The following is a 20,350-nucleotide window of genomic DNA, read 5'->3' as shown; positions in this document are numbered from 1 at the left end:
ATATATGTATATGTATATATATATGTATGTATATGTATATCCAATGATGTACGTTCACAATGCATCAAAATGTGCAAAAGACATTAAATAATTTTGAAAATTATATATGCCAGGATGAGTTAAATGGGTTTGATTCAATAAATTTTTCAACATAATGTAAAATGTGATCCAAAATTCTAAAAATACGTCTGATTAGTACAGCGATATCATTTTGCATGTCACAAGAATGATTCAACTTGAAAACCTTTAATTGCTCCCACTTACTATTCTATTATAGGAGAAAATAATACATCTGGCTATTCGTATGTGCGGGTGATGACGTAGATCGCACCATGTTGTGCAATCGACGATATAATGAGATCCATACTGCCACTTTTATGTCCAAAAGTCCAGACATAAAATTTTCTCCATTTAGTTCTGCAATCGACGATATAATGAGAACTTTTTAAAATCATATAATATTTGAAGCATGTTATGTATTTTGCGCGTCATGCATTAACCGTAAGTGATAAAGCATACAGCTTCATGATGATATTTTAAATTTCTATGCATAGTATTCAAGGAAGAAAAAGGACAAGCTTTAGTTCTGCATTCTTCTTCTTCAAAAGGGAAAGCAGAACATACGTTGCACCAAACTCAATAATTTTCTATGGTATGCTTGCATTATGAACAATAACTAAAGTTTGAATCTTTTGCAAAGGAGTCAAATTACATTTATAAAAAAATGGTAAAAATAGAAATTATCACAAATCTAATTAAGAATTTAAGTAATTAGTTGCTAAAATGTAAAGTAATTTATGTGAGCTTTGTGACTGTAAATTTATTTTTTCATGGGCTTGTAGAATTATTTTCTCAAGTAAATCAAGCCATCAAGGACTGGAGATGCTCAGAAATCAGGTAAACTCATTCGGTCAATGTGACAAAAAATGTACCAACACAAATCTCAAAATAATCAGATGGCTCGGAAGGAATGAGGCGATCAATTGCATAAGCGGTCATCTAAAGTAATTGACGACGAACGGTTACCAAATAACCGATGCATCTGAAGCTGACGAGGAAGACATAAGTTCTCAGCAGAACGAGGTTCTCCAATTTGATCTCCTCGAGTTTCAAATTGACGAGGAAGACATAAGCTATCTTCAGTCGGTCGGATTCATGAGTTCTTGAAGCTTCTCGTCACATTGTTGATTTTTCACTTTTTCCCTTATGATCTAGACCGTTCCTAAGGTGAATCCCCTTGTCATCTAAAGCAATTGACGACGAACGGTTACCAAATAACCGATGCATCTGAAGCTGACGAGGAAGACATAAGATGCCAACAAGCTTGGCAAAGAACCCCGCCCTTCAACACGATGACTGGCCTTCTTTGAATCGGTCGTCATATAATTCAAACCCAGATCAAGTATCGATGAAGTTAAGGCAAGGCGATAAGCCGACGAATCCCTCGCCGACCGACATCAATCCACCAATATTATTACATTCTTATATTTTTGCAATTACTAAAAGACCCATATGAAAGCTAATGATAAGGGGATTCACCTGTAATTTTATAAGATTGAGGTCTGATCTTAGAAATAGGGGCCTTTACCATGAATAAATGTGACACATTATGTGATTATTAATTACTCTCTCTCTCTCTTGATTCTCGCAGCATAATGTTTTATACTTGGGTGTGTTTCCCATATACTTTTGAATTGAACAATTTATTTTTATGATTTTTTTTTGAAAATTTCAAATATATAATAATTCTTATGTATTTGCATATCTTAAACTTAAATTTCATAATTATATTTGTAATACTTTGGCGTCATAAACATATATGAAAAATTAATTTCATTTCTAAAAATTTTGCAATAGCGATATTTTTAATGTGATGCAAACATTTGAGTGTTATACATATAAATATAAAAATTCATGCATTAAATTGGTAGATACTGTTGTGAAAAATGACAGAAATAAAGCGAAAAATCGGATCGAGAAAAAATAGCAAAATGGAAAACATAGCTAAAACACAAATTTACGTGGTTCGACAAATTGCCTATGTCTATGGAGCTGCAAAGGATTTTATTAGCTTGAGGATTACACTCGTCGATCGCCTCGATGATTATAATAAAGAACAATCTCTCTCTCTCTCCCCTCTCCTCTCCTCTCTCCTCTCTCCTTTCGAGAGCAACAACCAAAGAAGAAGCCTGAGAAACCAAATCCAGAGAGAGCTAACAAGAGGAGCTAGCATGCCTATTTATTAATTTCATCATGACATTAGACCCATTAAGGAATTAATCAAATAATTAGTGAAAATATCAATTTGAACAGTAGATCAATTTTCATATTTGCAACAAATCTCCCACTTGGAGACTGGCGGCATTATCCACTAGTAGAGTCGTCATTTTCTTCAAATGTGATAAGCTTCACCTGTGCAAATTAAAACCCAGATTCTCATGTTAGAAGATCAATTGAAATCGAGCACAACTTCAGCTTCTCAAGAGTAACACCCTTAGTCGATATATTCACGTCAACATAGACTTGTATCTCCAAGCTTTTTTTTGGGTTACTAATGTTTTCGCTTGCAACTCTCACTGCATGGACAATATCCTGCATTTGCTAAAAGCCCTTTTCAAGAAGTCTAGTCTTGTACCTCTTACTGTCATCAAGCACAGTCTTCACCCGGTACACACATTTGTTGTGCAATGTCTTCTTCTCTGGTTGAAGTTCTCTCGGCTTCTAAGTCTGATTCCTTGGTCGGGAATCCATCTTTTTTGGTCTCTTTCCGAAGATGAAGTTTCGTTCCATAGAGGTAGTCTTCGTCTATCTGCATCCTCCAGTAACCAAAATTTGTGTCATTAAACTTCTCGATGCCCGATGCCATCACATCTTCTCCGACCATCGCTTTCCCTCAGATCCGAACCTGAGCTCTAATACCGGTTATTGTGAAAAATGACGAAAATAAAGCGAAAAATCGGATCGAGAAAGAATCACAAAATGAAAAAAATAGCTAAAATACATAGATTTATGTAGTTCGACAAATTACCTACGTCCACGAAATTGCATAGGATTTTTTTAGCTTGAAGATTACACTCATCGATCGTCTCGACGATTACAAGAAAGATCAATCTCTCTGTCTCTCTCTTGTGTCTCCTCTCCTCTCTCCTCTCTCCTCTCTCCGCTCGAGAGCAACAACCGAAGAAGAAGTCTGGGAAACCAAATCTCGAGAGAGCTAAGAAGGGGTGCTAGCATGTCTATTTATTAATTTCATCGTATCATTGGCTCATGAAAGAATTAATCAAACAATTAATGAAGTCCATTAACTATTTCTTTTTCTCTTATGTAACAAATCATATAAGAGATTAAGAGCAATTAATTTCGAGTATCAAGTCAAATTTACTACCAAACATGAGAAAATGTCAATTTGAACAGTGGATTGGTTTCCCTGTACGCAACAAATACGATAGCCGAGTATGATTTTTTTATTCAGCCATAGACTTGACTAAATTTGCATGGGCATGCAAGTTAGTCTTTGCCCATCATCAAACAAATTTCATTATCTCAATTCAAACGATAAACACTTTTTAAGTCTTTCAGCTGCAATGAGCCTGTAAAATTACGAGAAGACCATTTTTTAAAAGATTATATTTGCAAAATAAAATAAAATCTAATACTTTAAATACCGTTTAAATCAAACACAAGCTTTTAGGCAAATATTTGACCAACATACTTACACAAATACTAAGTTTTCAGACCGTTAATATTACAGTATACCAGTATAAATTGAATGTAGCTCAGTTATAAATTGAATTTTTTTTTTCACTTTAATTAAAAGCTTATAATGTGTTTTGCTTCTTATAAATTCCAATATGATGTATATAGACTCTACCTATAAATAGGTTGTCATTGCATTCATGTCATTGTCAATTTTAATTTATGTATGGCACCTACCTAATGTTGAGCAATAATATTTTACTTTTATTTATGGGGAGGGGAAAGGGGGCACTTATTATTGCAGGAAACCGGCCTATCATTAAAGAGTGTTATTCCTATATATGATATCTTTTAAATTTTGATAAAATTCGAACAAAGTTCATTTTATTTGGATAATACATTATTTAACCATTTAATGAAGTAAGCTTAAATTTATTCATTTACTCATTTTTTGTGGGTATTTGATTGTGAGATTAAGCTATTTTCTCATTATTAAACAGAGAACCTTAGCTCATTTTATGTGTTAAGAATAAACTAAGAAGAAAAAAATGAAAATGAGGACTCATTACGAATCCTGCAAATATTTGGTGCCTTTTGAACGAATCCCTTAAAGATTTTGAAGCCACCTTTTAAAGAAAACAAAAGCATTCTGCACTGAATATTCAGTCTTTAACCTTTTTCATATCCTTGTCGGACAACCTTTCCTCATATTTTACCATTGTTTTCTATTGTTACTTTTCCTAAAAGTATTTTTCTTATATAGAATTGAAGATTAGTTTTGTACTTAAGACAGAATAGGCTATAAGGCTTGGTGTTTAGTGTTTTACAATATTTGCTATGGAATTTGATATTTGGCTTCTATACAGAAAATTTGATCTCAGTTTTGTTTTTCTACTTTACAAGTTACATGTCATAATGGTTTCAGAGATCATGGTCAAAGGTAGCAGGAGGTTTGCGTTGGAGATGAGAAAGGAGATCCAAGCTCTCACTTCATCGAGAGTTCTTCAGCCGACAACCAAATCGAATAGACTAACCACTCTTTAGCATAATCACAACCAAGTATGGGGAAATAGGATAGTATGACAACCTCTAGGTTTGGATTCTATGCATTATGTCACAAAAACCCACAGAGACTCACGTTTCAATTTTTTTGATTTTGAGAAAGAAAAATGGTACCAACCGAGAGATCAGAAAACTACATGTATGAATACTATGATAAAAGATCACAAAAATTTTAGGTTAAGATGGATATGCGGCCATTTACACATTGAGGAATACCTCAGTTGGGAGCAGGTTATAGAAAATTTCTTTGAATATACGGGAATTTCAGTGGAAAAATGTAGGTTAAATATGTAGCATGCCGACTAAAGGGGCAGTGGCCGCATGGTGATTACAACTATTACAATTCCACTGGTGAGAATGAAAGGAAAATGTCAAAAGTTAGTATAGAATGAAACAATTCCTTATAGTTCGTTTTTTACCGACTGATTTCAAAAAAATGTTGTATGTTCAATTCCAATGTTGCACACAAGTTCACCGAACCGTTAGTGACTACACTAAACAATTATATCGGTTGTGTGCATGAAATAATCTAAATGAGGCAAACAATCAACTGGTTGCTGAGTATATTAGAGTTCTCAAAGAAGCAATCCAAGATAGTTTCAAGCTAAGTTTGATTTGGTCCTTTTCGTAGGCTGTGAATTTTGAATATAAGGAAGAAATCTAAACCAATTGGCACTGCAGGGGAAGTTCAACAAAGAAGTTTTCTCAAAAAATCCATGCATGATAAGACAAGATTTCAGTCATTAAAATGTAAATCTAGTTTTAATCCATCCCCAAATGCTGTTAAAAACCCTTCTAATAAAGATTTTAGGGTTGTCTACAAGTCAAAAATGCAGGCCAAGGATAATCCGTACAACAAACTCACCAAACTTACATGCTACAAATGCTTCCAACCAGGTCATAAATCAAATGAATGTCCCTCTTGACAGCAGCTGTAGCTCTTTAATGTGGAAAATTATGAAGAGGAGGAAAATTTTGAAACGGAAGAGCATGTGGAGGAATAACTTCATGGAGATGGAGTAGAACCTCTTATTTGTGTCCTAGAAATATTATTGATTGATCCTCACCAATTGGTTCAATCACAATTTCATATGATCTTTTGAACCAAGTGTACAATCAATGAAAAAGTGTGTGATCTACTTGTCGATAGGGGATGCACTGAAAATATCATCTCTAGCTTTGCTCAAAACTAGTAAACATTCTAATCCATTAAAGATTAGTTAGGTGAAATGAGATACTAATATCTTGGTTACACGGATATGTGTCGTGTAACTTTCTCCATTAGGAAACATTTTGTTTGTGATATAATGTGTGATGTTTTAGACATGGATACTTGTCTTTTAATTCTTGGACGACCTTGGTAGTTTGATATGGCCAGAGCGATATATGAATGTCATCCTAATTCCTACCTTAGTTAATACTGAAAACTTTAATAAATTGACAATAAAATTTAACTAATAGTAGAAGCACCATGTGGTCTCTCTGGCCATATCAAAAGCACAATATTAACTAATGCTCCAGTTTTGGCCTTGCTTAACTTTGACAAACCATTTCATGTGGATATTGATTCTTCTTCAATTAGCATTGGAGCTTTTCTTTCTCAAAAAGAGCGACCCATTGAATTTTTTAGTTAAAAGTAAGTCTTAATAGGCAAATGTGGTTGGTATATTAACAAGAATTGCATGTGGTGGTTTATGCCTTAAAGTAATGTAAACATTGCCTCCTACATCAGCATCTTGTTTTATGTAGTGACCATCAATTTTTGCAATATCTCAATTCTCAAAAGTAAATTAGTAGGATGCACACTCATTGGGTTTTTTTCTCGCAAAAGGTTAGTTTTGTGATTAAACACAAAGCTGGTTCACAAAATTGGGTTGTTAATGCCTATGCTGAAGTTCAGCACTTCTGACAACCTTACTAACATAAATTATAGGTTTAGAATCTTTGAAAGAGCCTTACAGAGAATGCAAATTTGTTTTATCAATGAAATAAATGTCTCTCTTCTAAATTGAATGGAGAATACTCCTCACCATGGCTATTTTTTTTAGTTAACTAGTCAGGTATTCTGAATACTTCTCTACACTTGCAATTGATTAAAGAAGTGCACGCCAGCGGTATAGGAGGTCTTGTAGAGCCACAAAGACTTTGTCCTTGCTGCAACCCAAGCTCTTTTGCTTGCACTTATGACGTGATGTTACTCGTTATGTTGAAAAGTGTCATATATGTCAAACTTACAATTGGTCATCTCAAAGTACGAGATTATAATTACCTTTACCAGTCCAGGATTCAATTTGGGAGGATGAAAGTGTGGTCTTTCTTTTGGTTTACCATGAACTAAATGAGATATGAATTTTATTATGACAGTGGTGAACAAATTTTTGAAAGTGGCACATTTCATTATATGTAAGAAAACTACATATGCACTTCACATCGCTTGGTTATTCTTTCCTGAAATTATGCATCTTCATGGGTTTTCTCGCAGTATTATTTTGGATAGAGATGTAAAATTTATTAGTCACTTCCGGTCTGAATTGTGGTAAAGGTTATAAACTGCACTCCGGTTAAGCGTGGTTTATCACCCACAAATGAATGGTCAAACCAAGTTGGTACATTGTACTATAGAAAATATTCTACATTGCTTAGCTCAAGAACATCCAAAAAAATGGGACAAATTCATTGGTTAAGCCAAATTTGCATAAAATTCAATGCAAAGTCATTCCACAAGCAATAGCCCTTTTACCATAGTTTATATTAAGCCACCAAACCATACGCTTGATCCCGCGGTTCTACCAAAGTGCAAGAGCATTCTTCCTGGTGTAATGGCCAATAATGCCATGAAAATTTTAAAAGATGTACATTCCAAATTATTGGAATTAAATAATAAGTATAAACAAGAGGCAAATCTTCATAGAAGGCAAATTCTGGATAAATCAAATTCTTCTAGGTTACTCTTTTGTTCAGAGTTGTCTTTCAATTCTTCCCCTTAGTACTGAGTAAAAGTGGTCTTTCTATATTTTTCTATATTTATCTTAGTTGAGGAAATATGTTTTTCTAATTCCTTAAGAAATTTTTCCATTTATCTTTCAATTTCCTTATCCTTATTTCTCAACTCAAAGTTCTTTTGAAACATATCCTCGAATTCTCTTCTAAATATTAGTTCAAAAATTTTATATTGCTCATCATTCATCTCATTAGGGTTTATCTCAGGGTCACTAGGTAAAATCTCTGGGGGGATAATAATTAATTGCATTAATAATCTGCCTCAGTTGGTTTTTTATATTCCTTATTGAGACATCTTGATTTTCCATCTCACTCTTCATTTGAAGCACAGTCTCTTCTAATAAATCCTTCTCCTCATTTTGGGTGTTGAAGTTAACATTATGAGGAAAAGAAAGTTCATAATTATTATAGCCATGATTATTCCAATTACATGTCTGATTAAATTGATTATCTTCCCAAAATTAGTTTTCTCCTCCAAAATTATTATTCTCCTCCAAAAAAATTAGTTTTCTCCTCCAAAATTATTATTCCTGTTAAAATTCAAATGAATTTCCCAACCTAGATTGTAATATTTGGAAAAAATATATATTTATCTCATGGTCAGTTTCAATCCATTGTCCAAATGAATTTTCTTCAATAATTGGGGTTCCTTGAGGATATCTTTCTATGTATTGATCCAACTTCCTCTTAATATATGCAACCTGAGTAATTAAAATTGTATGCATATCTTCTTGAAAATTTACCACTCTCTTGGGGTTTACTCTTTCAAAGCTACTAGCATTAAAATCTAACTCTGAATATTCATTATATCGTTGATCCGCCATTTCTACATTAAATTCATGAAATCTTTTCAAATCTCTCCCAAAAGTTCTCTCCAAATCTGACTTGTAAAATTCAAGGTCTGCAGCTCTTGAACTACGCATACTAATCTAAAGACTTAACTAATATGACAAATATCAAAATATTTTTGATATTTTGGATTTTCTTTAAAATAAACACATAATAATTAAACACACTATATAATAATACTATAAATTCCAAATTTAAGTTTTGTAGGTTTAACTACAGTTCTTACCGTAGCTTCCCCTGCAACGATGTCAGTAATTTGATACGTCCCTCATGTGTGTTATTTTTCTACGTGTTTTATGTCAATTTAAATCCCAGGTAAGTGCCAAAAACTTGACCCGTCCTGAAATTACGCAGTAATTTAGCTTTCAAAAATATGTCCAAAAACTTGACCCAATTTATATTGACCCAATTTATATTAATATATTAAGTAGTTAATGTGCAAAATCAAAATGCTATAAAATATATACAATAGTTCATACACTAGCAGTTCTATGCAAGTGCACGTATCGCTTCAAGTTATATAGGGCTTTCCTTTAAAAACCCTAGTATAGATCCCACAGAGAATCGCAGTAAGAAATCCCTTAGGCTAATTCTAGTTTACTACTATCAAGTTTTAGTCTGGAAGATGGAAATTCTTATGATAATAACATAAATCACAATATTCAAACAATAAAATATTTAAGTAAGAAAGACAAGTTAAAATAGGTTTAATGAATGCTAAGAAAAATGTAACTAAAAGAACTAAATTTATTAAACTAATTTATAAACTTTAAAGTTAAATTTAGTAAGACCAAATAAAATTTTGTGACGAAGAGTTCAAATTTAAGAAAACATCATTTCTCTTTACGATGAGTACATTGTTAGTGGAGTAATTAAAATCATTTAAAATTATATATAAAATATTATTGTGCCAAATAGGAGCAATCCTAATATTTACCCTCTTCCAAGTGCATAAAAAATTGACTAATCCAGAGTTTGGTCCCTAATTTTGTGGTTATGTTGAGAGAATACCGAAAATACCGACCGCCACTCCAGAGCTTCCACTACTCCCTCGCCTGATGGCTAACAATCTCACATCAGTTTCCAATCAACTCGACCAAATTGGGGATTTTAATCTAACCAATTTTGCATCCAATAAAGTATATTTATCTACTTATTTGCACTCAACTTCATGGATAACATCCTCTCTCATGGAATCATATGTGATTCTCACTATGTTGTGGAATCCTTTCAGAACATACGTTTCTCAGCACATTTTAGCATTTCAATTGGCCAAATTAAAAAGCAAATGAAGATCAGAGTTTGAATCATCACAAATTATTGACATTTAAAACCATATAAAACAAAATCAATTCTTCACAAAACCAAATCTCATTGTAAGGAGAATGATAAAGAAGAGTACTCAGAATTCATGAGAAGAATACAACAAAACATGGATTTCATATATAAAAATAAGTTTACAAAATAAAGAAAGAAAAGAACACAACTTATCTCACACTCATTCCCAAGCAAATCCCTAGTAGTTTCCTTTAAGCACTTTTTCTCTTTACAATCACACTCAATTCTCTCCTAGAAATGTAATTAAGAATAAATCTCTCACCTTCTCTCTCCTCTTACAACCCTAGAAGAAAATCATCTCTTCTCCAAAGCCTTCCTCTCACTCTCACGCCACACACACACACACCCTTTTTGCCCTAAACTTCCCTCTCTTTTATTAGAGGTTGCCTCCCTCCAAAAAGAATTCAGAATTCTCTCCAAAATTCAAAGCTTTTGAATTTCAAAAGACATGTCATTGATTCAAGAGACATATCCCTTCATTAAAGAGCCTCCCAAAGTATCTAGATGCATTAAAGATGCATTAAATCACTCCATGGGGTGTTTGAATCACTTGGAGCCTTCAAAATCCGCTAAAATATTGTCCCGAACCGCCTTAATCCATCGTATATCGTCTCTGGCTCCTCAGGTGTCATTTCTCTAGATTTTTGCACCTCATACTGAGGCGCCACTCTGCAGAAGCTCCACCATTTTGCTCTTTTTGGCTCCGTTTCAGCTCTGTTTCGCCCTGTTTCAGTTGCGTTTTGTTCTAAATAGATATACCTAAGAAATAAGCATGAAAACAACATTTCTTTAAAGTGTAATTTCATTCCAAAATATGTGAGAAAAGTAAATTAGATTAAGTATAGAAAAAAAATATCGAAATGTGTGAAGTCAGAATTTTCTTTCTTGCTCATTTTTACTCAAAATTGCACCATTTTTGCTTCATTTTTTTTCAAAAATCTATTTCTTGTACCTGAAATAAAAAATATGTAAAATATTTTTCTTTAAAGTGTAATATCATTAAAAATCATTAAAATTGAGCATAAAATATATATGAAAAAGTAGGTAATTTTTAGGCGTATCAAGCCTCTCCACTCAATTTCCAGAAGCTCAAAGGTATTTTGCAAAACTTTAATAAATCCTCTAATCTCAAAATAAACCCCTCCCCCTCCAAAAATCTGACCTACTTCTCAAGCAAAACTTTTAATGCTCAAGTTTAAGAAAAACTTTTATTGCTGAAGTTCTTAGTGACATCCTCGATTTTGGTATTTCTCAGTCCAGTTTCATCTACCTTAGTCTTCCAGTCATTAATTATAGACCCAAGCAATTTGCTCTTCAAACTTTGCTGGACAAAATTAGGCTTATTCTTGAGAGGTGGAAAGCTAAAATTTTCTTGCTTACAAGCATGTAGCAACTTATTAACTTTACTATTTGGAACACAATAATGTACTAGGTCAGAGCTCTTTTATGTCCAAGAGTTGTATCAACTTATTCATGATTAGTGTTAAAATTTTTCTATGTGACAACATTAATAACAAAAGGTTACACAGTGTTCTAGGAAGAAATATACAAAATGGTGATTTATGGAGGTCTTGACATTCAACCTATAAATAATCTTTTTTCGTTTGAATTTATGATTAAATTGGTTCACTCTATTCATAAAAGGTAGTTCTCACCCTAGAAAATGGTTACGTGGTCATGTCTCTCTCTAGTACAACTCAAACAAGCAAGGCTCTCATTAAAAAAAAAAATGAAAGTTATAACTGACCTCATCAAGCCCTTTTTTCTTTCTCCATTGGTGGTCGTTCTAAGATTTCCTTACTTTGGATCCCACGGCTAATGGAAAAATTTATTTAGCATGTTCTTGATGCTAATGCTTTAAGTATTGAGCATCAATCTCCTCAATATGGGCTTAATATGTCTACTGACTATACTGGCAAGAGTTACACAGCTCCAAGTTTAGTGATTCCTCTTAACTTGAATATCATGAATATCCCCATGCATGTTGGAGAAGATAAGTCTCTCTGAAAAGGGTTCGATTCTCCCTTTTCTTATATATACAGTATACGTGATCACCTTTATAGTACATCTTTTTCTACTAGTTGTTTTCATAATATTTGACATTAAAATATTACGCATTGAGGTACTCAACTTATTCCTGGATGGCTATTCATGACAAATTTAAAATTGATGGTGTTCTCATGCTTAGAAATATTTCATGTACTCCCAAACTCCCTTTATGTTACATTGAGAATTGAAATATTATTCATCTATTATTCTTCTGCAACTATTTATCTAATGTTATCCTCCTACTCAGTCATTCACTTCTACAAATATTAAACCATATTCAAATTATAGCAAATTGTCACAAAATATAAGAAAAAAATAACTATTATTTATTCACCGCATAGTTTGTCACATATGAAAAGAGAGAAATATCAGAAGGTTTGAGAATTATTTTAGTTGTTTTCCAATAGTTTTTCATAAAATAAACGTCGCTATGCATCCTAAATTCAATCATTAGAAGAAAGTTTTCATTTGGGATGAAATCACAATTAATAATTCTTCTAACTTATGGCTTTTTTTAACATTGGACTTCTTGTCGTTTGCACTAGATGGTTGGAGTATTCTCTTGCAACCTGCAAAGCTCTCATCTTCTACTCTTTTGAGGGCTGACATTTTTGTAGGAGCAGTGACGTCTTCTCTTCATAATAGGTACAACAGAGATCATTGGGATTACTATAGGACATTACTAATGAACACTACCGGTTACATATATGACTGATTTTTTGTCTTCTACTGCAATGATATGTCCCTTTGCTTTTTTTGGCATTGTTCTACTCAACGTCCAATTATTTTATATTTCAGGTTTCTCAGCATTTTCCGGTTTCTAGTAGTACCCCAATATTATGTGATGACACTTTTGAAATTATTACACTTTACGAGTGAGCCTTTTCATCCTCATTAATCCATTTTTCTATGTTTAGCTGGTCTTTCTTTATTTTTTCATATGTTGGCCAATCAGCATAATGTAATCAATTTATATGAATATAGGGCTAGAAATAAAAACTCTATATATATTTTTTGGGTCGTAGTTTTTGCACTTTAAATTAACCTTCGGAAAAGAGAGCAACTTATCTATGACTCTCAGGCATAAGCGTAAAATTTGAGAAATTAGTATGCAATATTTAGAAAATATTAAAAATATTAAATTTTAATTACACTTTTACCTTAAGGTATGATTAAAAGTAATTGCTTTTGTCATTATAGTTACATTAAAAGAAAAAAAAAACTTACCAATTTCATTTTATATTAAAATTTTCAATCAGGGCTATTATAAAAATGTAAAGAGATAATTTTATCACTAAAAAAATAACCGTCTTAAAAAATACGTGAATTAAAAAGATAAAAATTGTGTGAATAATAACTAACTTTACTAACAATTTCCTTAAAAGATAACGAATGATATAATTTTTTATCCAACCATCTTAAGAACTATGATTGTTCTTATAATGAATCACATCGGCATCATTTGCATCGACATAAACACACAAACAAAATCTTCAATAATGTGAGATATTTTAGGGGGGAAAAAAACCCAGCTTTTAAATTAAAAGAATATAAACCACATTATCTAAAAAATATGAATCACAGTTAACTCGGCCCATAATTGAATTGAGCTCGAACTAGCTCGAAATCGAAATAAGCAGACTCAATTTGGGTTATTTAAATCTGTTTTATCTCAAAATCAGTTTGAACTGGCTCAAATTAATTTATTTGAATCCGTCTCAGCTCGAAATCTGCTCCTGACTCATTATATTTTATTTTATTAGCATTATATATATAATTATTATAAATAAAAGCACTTTTAACTAATTTCGAGCCAGTCAAACCGATCTGTATATGCCTTAAAATCTGCTAAAAAAATTCAATCAAATGTTTTGAGACGTTTATTTCAGTTCGAACGAAAATTTGAATTAACTTTAAGCTACTAAGATTTGCAGCCAGTCAAACCGACATGTATATGTCTTGAAATCTGCTAAAAAAAATCAATCAAATGTTTCGAGATGTTTATTTCAATTCGAACGAAAATTTGAATTAACTTTAAGCTACTAAAAATCCTCGAGCTAAATTCACAGCCACATTCACACAAATTTAAAAAAAAAAAAAAACTTGCTTGTTTTGCTCTGGCATTAGTCAAAATTTTTACATATCCTTCATGTTCATCCATACTTGCCTTAGTTAGAAATGGACGCAGATTTTTTTTTTTTTTACATTGTATTACAATTTACAAAAATATAAATTTGTAGGTATTCTGATAAGTATGTAGTTACATATTAATTATCAATTACTCCTGATGGGGGCGTAAGAATCTAGGTCACGTGGGTTTCTGTAGCACTTCGCTTTAAGAATGTCACATCGGCTATCTGCCGCACGCCATTGATAGATGGATGGATGTCTGTCCATCTAATGACTTCTTATATAAGCTCAAATCAAGTCAAATCATCACTTTTTTATCTAGCTAGCGGTATGGTATCAGCATCATTTATTGTATATTTTATGTTAAAAGATGTTGAGGAATCTTGTGTTGGCGCGGGCTCTCGGCAGCATCGCCGCGAAGCGACTTGGTCTAATCCACCCTCGGCAATGCTTTTTGGCTCGATGTGGTGGACTGAGATTTCTGTTGAATGGATGCAGGGCAGCTAGAATCTTTTAGGAAGTAGTCTATTGTTATTTACTTATTTATTTATTTTTAAGTTGAGCAATGAGCAAAGTATAGAAAATATTGATCTTATAATAAGAAGTGTTGTGAAAAATGACGGTAATAAAATGAAAAGATTAAACAAGAAACACACATAAGAGACAAATTTACGTGAATCGGGAAATTGTCTACGTCAACTGAAGGGCAGAGAACAATAATACGATTCAACTTTCTCTCTCTATACCTCTCTTCTCCCTTTCTACCTGTGAGCAACCACCGAGATTCAGAGGAGAGCGAAAACCTCTTGAATCATGAGTTGATGCTTCTGTTTTTTTCTTTGGCACAGCAAGACATAGCACAAACCAAAGGAGCGACCACGAACGATGAAGCAGAAGAAGTAGCGGCTAGATTTGGTGGGTTTGGTTGGACGAAGAAAAGAGGTGTTTTGTTTTGCGAGAACGGAAAAGGGAGTTTTTTTCTGCATCGTGAAAAGGAGAGGCGGGATCCAAATTTGGAGAGGTGCGACAGATCAAGGAAGGAAGGAGATCCAAGCAAATAGAAAGTTCAAATATCTTCCATAAATGTGGAACCTGCCAATAGGAGTAAAGTGGATTGGGCTTCATAATATTCAACAAATCTCACATTTGAAGACTGGTACACTAGTTGTATCATCCTTTTTCTCAAACTTGATATCCTATACTTCTATAACTCAAAGCCCATATCTTCATGCAAGAAGACCAACTGAAGTTGAACACAACTTCAGTTTCTCAAGTGTAACAACCTTAGTCAACATATCAGCAGGGTTCATATTTCCATAACTTTTGTCAAGTAGCAATTGTTCGTCATCTAACAATGATCGAATGAAGTGATATGTGATCTTAATTTGCATTGTCCTGGATTGAATTGTTGGGTTCCTAGCAAGGAATATGATGCTCTAACTATCATTATAGAGAATGCCCTTCTAATTCGTTTGACCCAATTCCTCCAAGAAGCCTTGTAACCATATCATATCATTTGCAGCCTCTGACACTGCAATATACTTAGCCTTTGTGGTAGACAAATAACTTGTTTTATGTATGTTAGAGCCTCATGATACTGCAGTGCCACCAAGAGTATAAATATACCCTATAGTACTCCTACTATCAATTTCTTCAGCTAAATCAACATCAACATAACTTTGTACCTCTAAGCTCTTTCCTGAGAAACACAAGCAGGTGTCAGAGGAGCCTTTTAGATACCTCAAGATCCACTTCACAGCTTCATAATGTTCTTTAAATTATTCATGCATCTGCTTCAACTCCTACCACGTGGGCAATATCTGGTCATGTGCATACCATAACATACATAAATGAACCCATAGTTGAAACGTAAGGAACCTTACTCATGTGGTCTCGTTCATCCTCTAACTTGGGTGTCTTATTCTTATTGAGTCTGAAGTGACTGCCTAAAGGTGTGCCAACTGACTTTGCCTTGTCCATATTGAACCTGTTGAGTACCTTTTTCACATACTCAGCCAATGAGAGTCTCAAAGTTCCTCTGGCTCTGTCTCTGACAATTCTCATGCCAAGGATTTTTTTTGCAGTTCCCAAATCTTTCATTGCATAGTGCTCTAACATCTGCTTCTTAATATTATTGATCTCATCAATATTGGCCAATGCAATAAGTATGTCATCGACATAAAATAGTAGAATAATGTAAGAATTGTTAAAATGTCTGACATAGCAATAATGATCTGTCTGACAAATGATATATCCTGTATTTTGCATGAAATTATCAAATTTTTTGCACCACTCTCTAGGAGCTTGCTTCAGGCCATAAAAGTTCCTCTTCGGTATACAAACTAAATCTTCCTTTCCCTATATGACAAACCCCTTAGATTGATGCATGTAAATGTCTTCTTCAAGATCTCCATGAACAAATATTGTCTTTACATCTAATTGCTCAAGGAATAGATCTTCAGTAGCACCATAGACAATGCCATCTGATGGTTGTGAGCTTCATCATAGAAGAGAAGATCTCTGAATAATCATTTCTTTGCCTTTACTGAAAGCATTTTATAACAAGTCTAGCCTTGTACCGTTTACTGTTATCATACTGAGATTCACCTGATACACCACATGTTGTGAAATGCATTCTTCCCTGGTGGAAGTTCTGTCAGTTCCTATGTCTGATTTTCTAGTATGGAATCTATCTCCTCTTTCATGGGAAGCTCCCACTTGCTCAAACTTTCATCTTGCAATGTTTCCTCATAACTCTGTGGTTCTCTATTATCTTTCAACATAATGTAGTTCAAGGTTAGTGAGTAACACTGAAGAGAACTTCTAGTCCTGACTGACATGTGATATATAGTTGTAGAGGTGGATGGCTCTGAAACTGACTGCGGAACAATAGGAATGGGTCACTGGACCCACTCTTCTCATTACTAACATCTTTTTCATGCACTGTGACCTCTGGTAGATCATCAAACCTTACTAACTCAGATTTCTGAGGAGAAACTTTAGAAACTGTACCGGACTTGTTCTTGTACATATTGTTCTCATTAAAAATTACATTCTTGCTTCTTATGATCTTCAGCCATCCCATAAATGATAGCCAAATGTCTCGTCTACATAGCCGATGAAATAATATTTTCTTAACTTAGCCTTAAGTTTGTTATGAGCATCAAGATTAATAAGAACAAAAGATAGACATCCAAAAGTTTTAATGTGAGAAAATTTGAACTCTTTCCCACTCCAGATCTCCTCAGGCAATTCAGTCTAATGGAGCAGATGACCCCCTTGATCAAGTAAATTGTAGTGCTGACTATATCTGTTCAGAAAGTTGGTGGTAGTCTGACGTACAATCTCATGCTTCTAGCACGCTCATTTATGGTCCTATTCATATGTTTTGCAACTCCATTTTGATGTGGTGTTCCATGACTGATCTTCTCCATTCTGATATCCCGAGCTGCACAGTACTTCTTGAACTCACCATCAATGTGCTTACCACCATTGTCAGATCTCAAACATTTCAGTTTCAAGTTTATTTATATCTCAATCATGGTCTTCCAAGTTTTGAACACATTAAATACATCAGATTTATGCTTTGAGAAGTAAACTCATACCTTCCTACTATGGTCATCAAAGAACATGACATAGTAAAGAGAGCCTCTAAGAGAAGCTACTAGGGAAGGTCCTCACAAATCTATGTGTACAAGTTTCCGTTTTTCTATCTTAAGCGCTCTGCCAATTTTCAAGAAACTGTCATTCTTTTGTTTCCCCATAATGTAACTCTCACTCATGTTGAGATCAACTGACTTCAGTTCTGGTAGCTTGACTCTAGACTAAAGTACTTTCATACCCCTCTGACTCATGTGAAGAAGTCTGCAATGCCACAAATCTGTTGTGTTATCTGCAATGGTAGTATCAACACAGTTAATTAAACCAGTAGTTATATATAGTGTACCAATTTTCTTACCCTGAGCCAGTATCAGTGCCCATTTTGTGACCTTCCAGATGTTATATGAGAATACTATTGAATAACCACACTCATCGAGTTGCCCAACAAAAATAAGATTTTTCTTCAATTCAGGAATGTGTCTGACCATTTGTAGAGTTCATTTGTTCATGTTCTAAAGTGTTATGCCAGTATCTCCCATCTCCGTCACATTTAAAGGTTCTTCATCAGCTAGAATAGTGCATCTTGCACTTCTTCAGTTACAACATTAGCATTGGTGTTCACCGTCTTCATAAAATTGTTGCAATTCTTCTTTATGTGTCCAACTTTACCATAATTCTAATAGGTTGCCAGCTGACCAAGCTTTGACTTGATCTTACCTCTATGTTTTGATTTTGATCTTTCTCAGTTTCAGTTCTTGTCTTGTTATCTCCCTTTAGAATCAACATTCATTGTTGAACTCGAACTCGAGATCTTACTAGAATCTCTTCTAACCACCTCCTCAGCCAAAATAAAATCATGAATCACATCATTTTTTAGCTTATATTTACCTGCAGAATTGTAACAGCCATCCTCATGACTTTTCAGCTATTTGGTAATGAAACTAACAATATCAATGCACATATCTCATCATCAAATTCAATTTCAACTTACAATAATTAATTTGTGATAGTATTAAAATCATTATAATGTTGTGCAACAGACGTACCATCCGCCATCTTTAAATTGAATAATTTTTTCATTAGATGCACCTTGTTATTCGTTGACGGCTTTTCATACATACCTGTTGACCTTACTTTTGGTTGAGGTCTAGAGATACATACCTGACAAAGCTGTCATGAGATCTATAGTTGTCCTTTCCTTGATGATGTTGTGTGCAACAAATCTTGACAGAGTTAATCAAATAACCCCCAGAATTTGTGGATCCACCAGATTCCATTCAGTCTTATCTATCTTTTCTGGTTTCTTTCCCAGTAACGAAAGATAAAGTTTCTTCCCATAGAGATAGTCATTTATTTGCATCATCCAATAACCAAAATCTATGTCATCAAACTTCTCGATCCCCAATACATTCACTTCATCTTCGATCATCGTTTTCCCTCAAATTTGAACCTTGCCCTAATACCAATTGTTGTGAAAAATGACGACAATAAAACAAAAAATTGGAACGAGAAAAGAACACAAGAGACATAAATTTATGTGGTTCGACAAATTGTCTACGTTCGCGGAGCTGCAAAGGATTTTATTGTTTGAGGAATTACACAATTTAAACAGAGTTACAAGAATATGATTCAACTTTCTCTCTCTCTGTCTCTCTTCTCACTTTCCACCCATGAGCATCCACTGAAATTCAAAGGAGAGCAAAAACCTCACGATTCTCTTGAATCATGACTTGATGCATCAGTTTTTCTTTGGCACGACAAGTCATCGCACAAACTAGAGGAGCGACCTCGAGCGGATGAAGCAGAAGAAGGAAGCAACGACTGGCTTCGATGGGTTGGTTGGACTAAGAAGAGAGGTGTTCTGTTTTGTGAGAACGGAAAATGGAGCTTTTTTTTCTGCATTGCGAAAAGGAGAGGCGGGATCCGAATTTGGAGAGGTGCAACATATTAAGGAAGGAAGGAGATCCAAGCAAATAGGAAATTCAAATATCTTCCATAAATGTCAAACTTGCCAATAATATCAAAGTGGACCGGGCTCCACACTATTCAACAAAAAGAAATATTACTTGTGATGATTGCATGTCCAGATGACGGTCCGGATGACCCAATATGCAATACACGACAATGTGGTTGTATCTGAACCGTCATCCGGATGTGCAGTCATACGTATGTAATATTTTCTGCACAATTACGTTCAAAGTCTGAAACAAATTAATTAAGAGTAAAAATGAGTGGCATGAAAAGCATTTATTTTGATGTATTTTAATGTCGGGGAGAAATGCATTGTCTTTTTTTTTTTTTGCTGTTTTATTTTTTTTTAATAAAAAAAAGAATACTTTTATAATTAAAGATAGGAGTATGGAGAAAAAAAATCTTAATCTAAAAATAATAAGAAGAAGAAGAAAAAAATAATTGGAATGTTATAAGAGCAAAAACCCCAATCACAAATTGAAAGAATTGTTAACACGTTTAAAGTGTAGCAAAACCTACGATCGAGTCAACCTTGGCATCTTTCTTGGGTAGTGGGTAATAATCCTTCTGACAATCATAATCATTTTGAGGCACCGATCAAGATATAGAAATTCCCTAACAAATTCATTATTTACTTGCTCTTACGGATACATTC

Source organism: Phalaenopsis equestris, unplaced genomic scaffold (assembly GCF_001263595.1).
Source record: "Phalaenopsis equestris unplaced genomic scaffold, ASM126359v1 Scaffold001133, whole genome shotgun sequence".
NCBI classification, from domain to species: domain Eukaryota; kingdom Viridiplantae; phylum Streptophyta; class Magnoliopsida; order Asparagales; family Orchidaceae; genus Phalaenopsis; species Phalaenopsis equestris.
Note: the sequence above shows the minus strand (reverse complement) of the source record.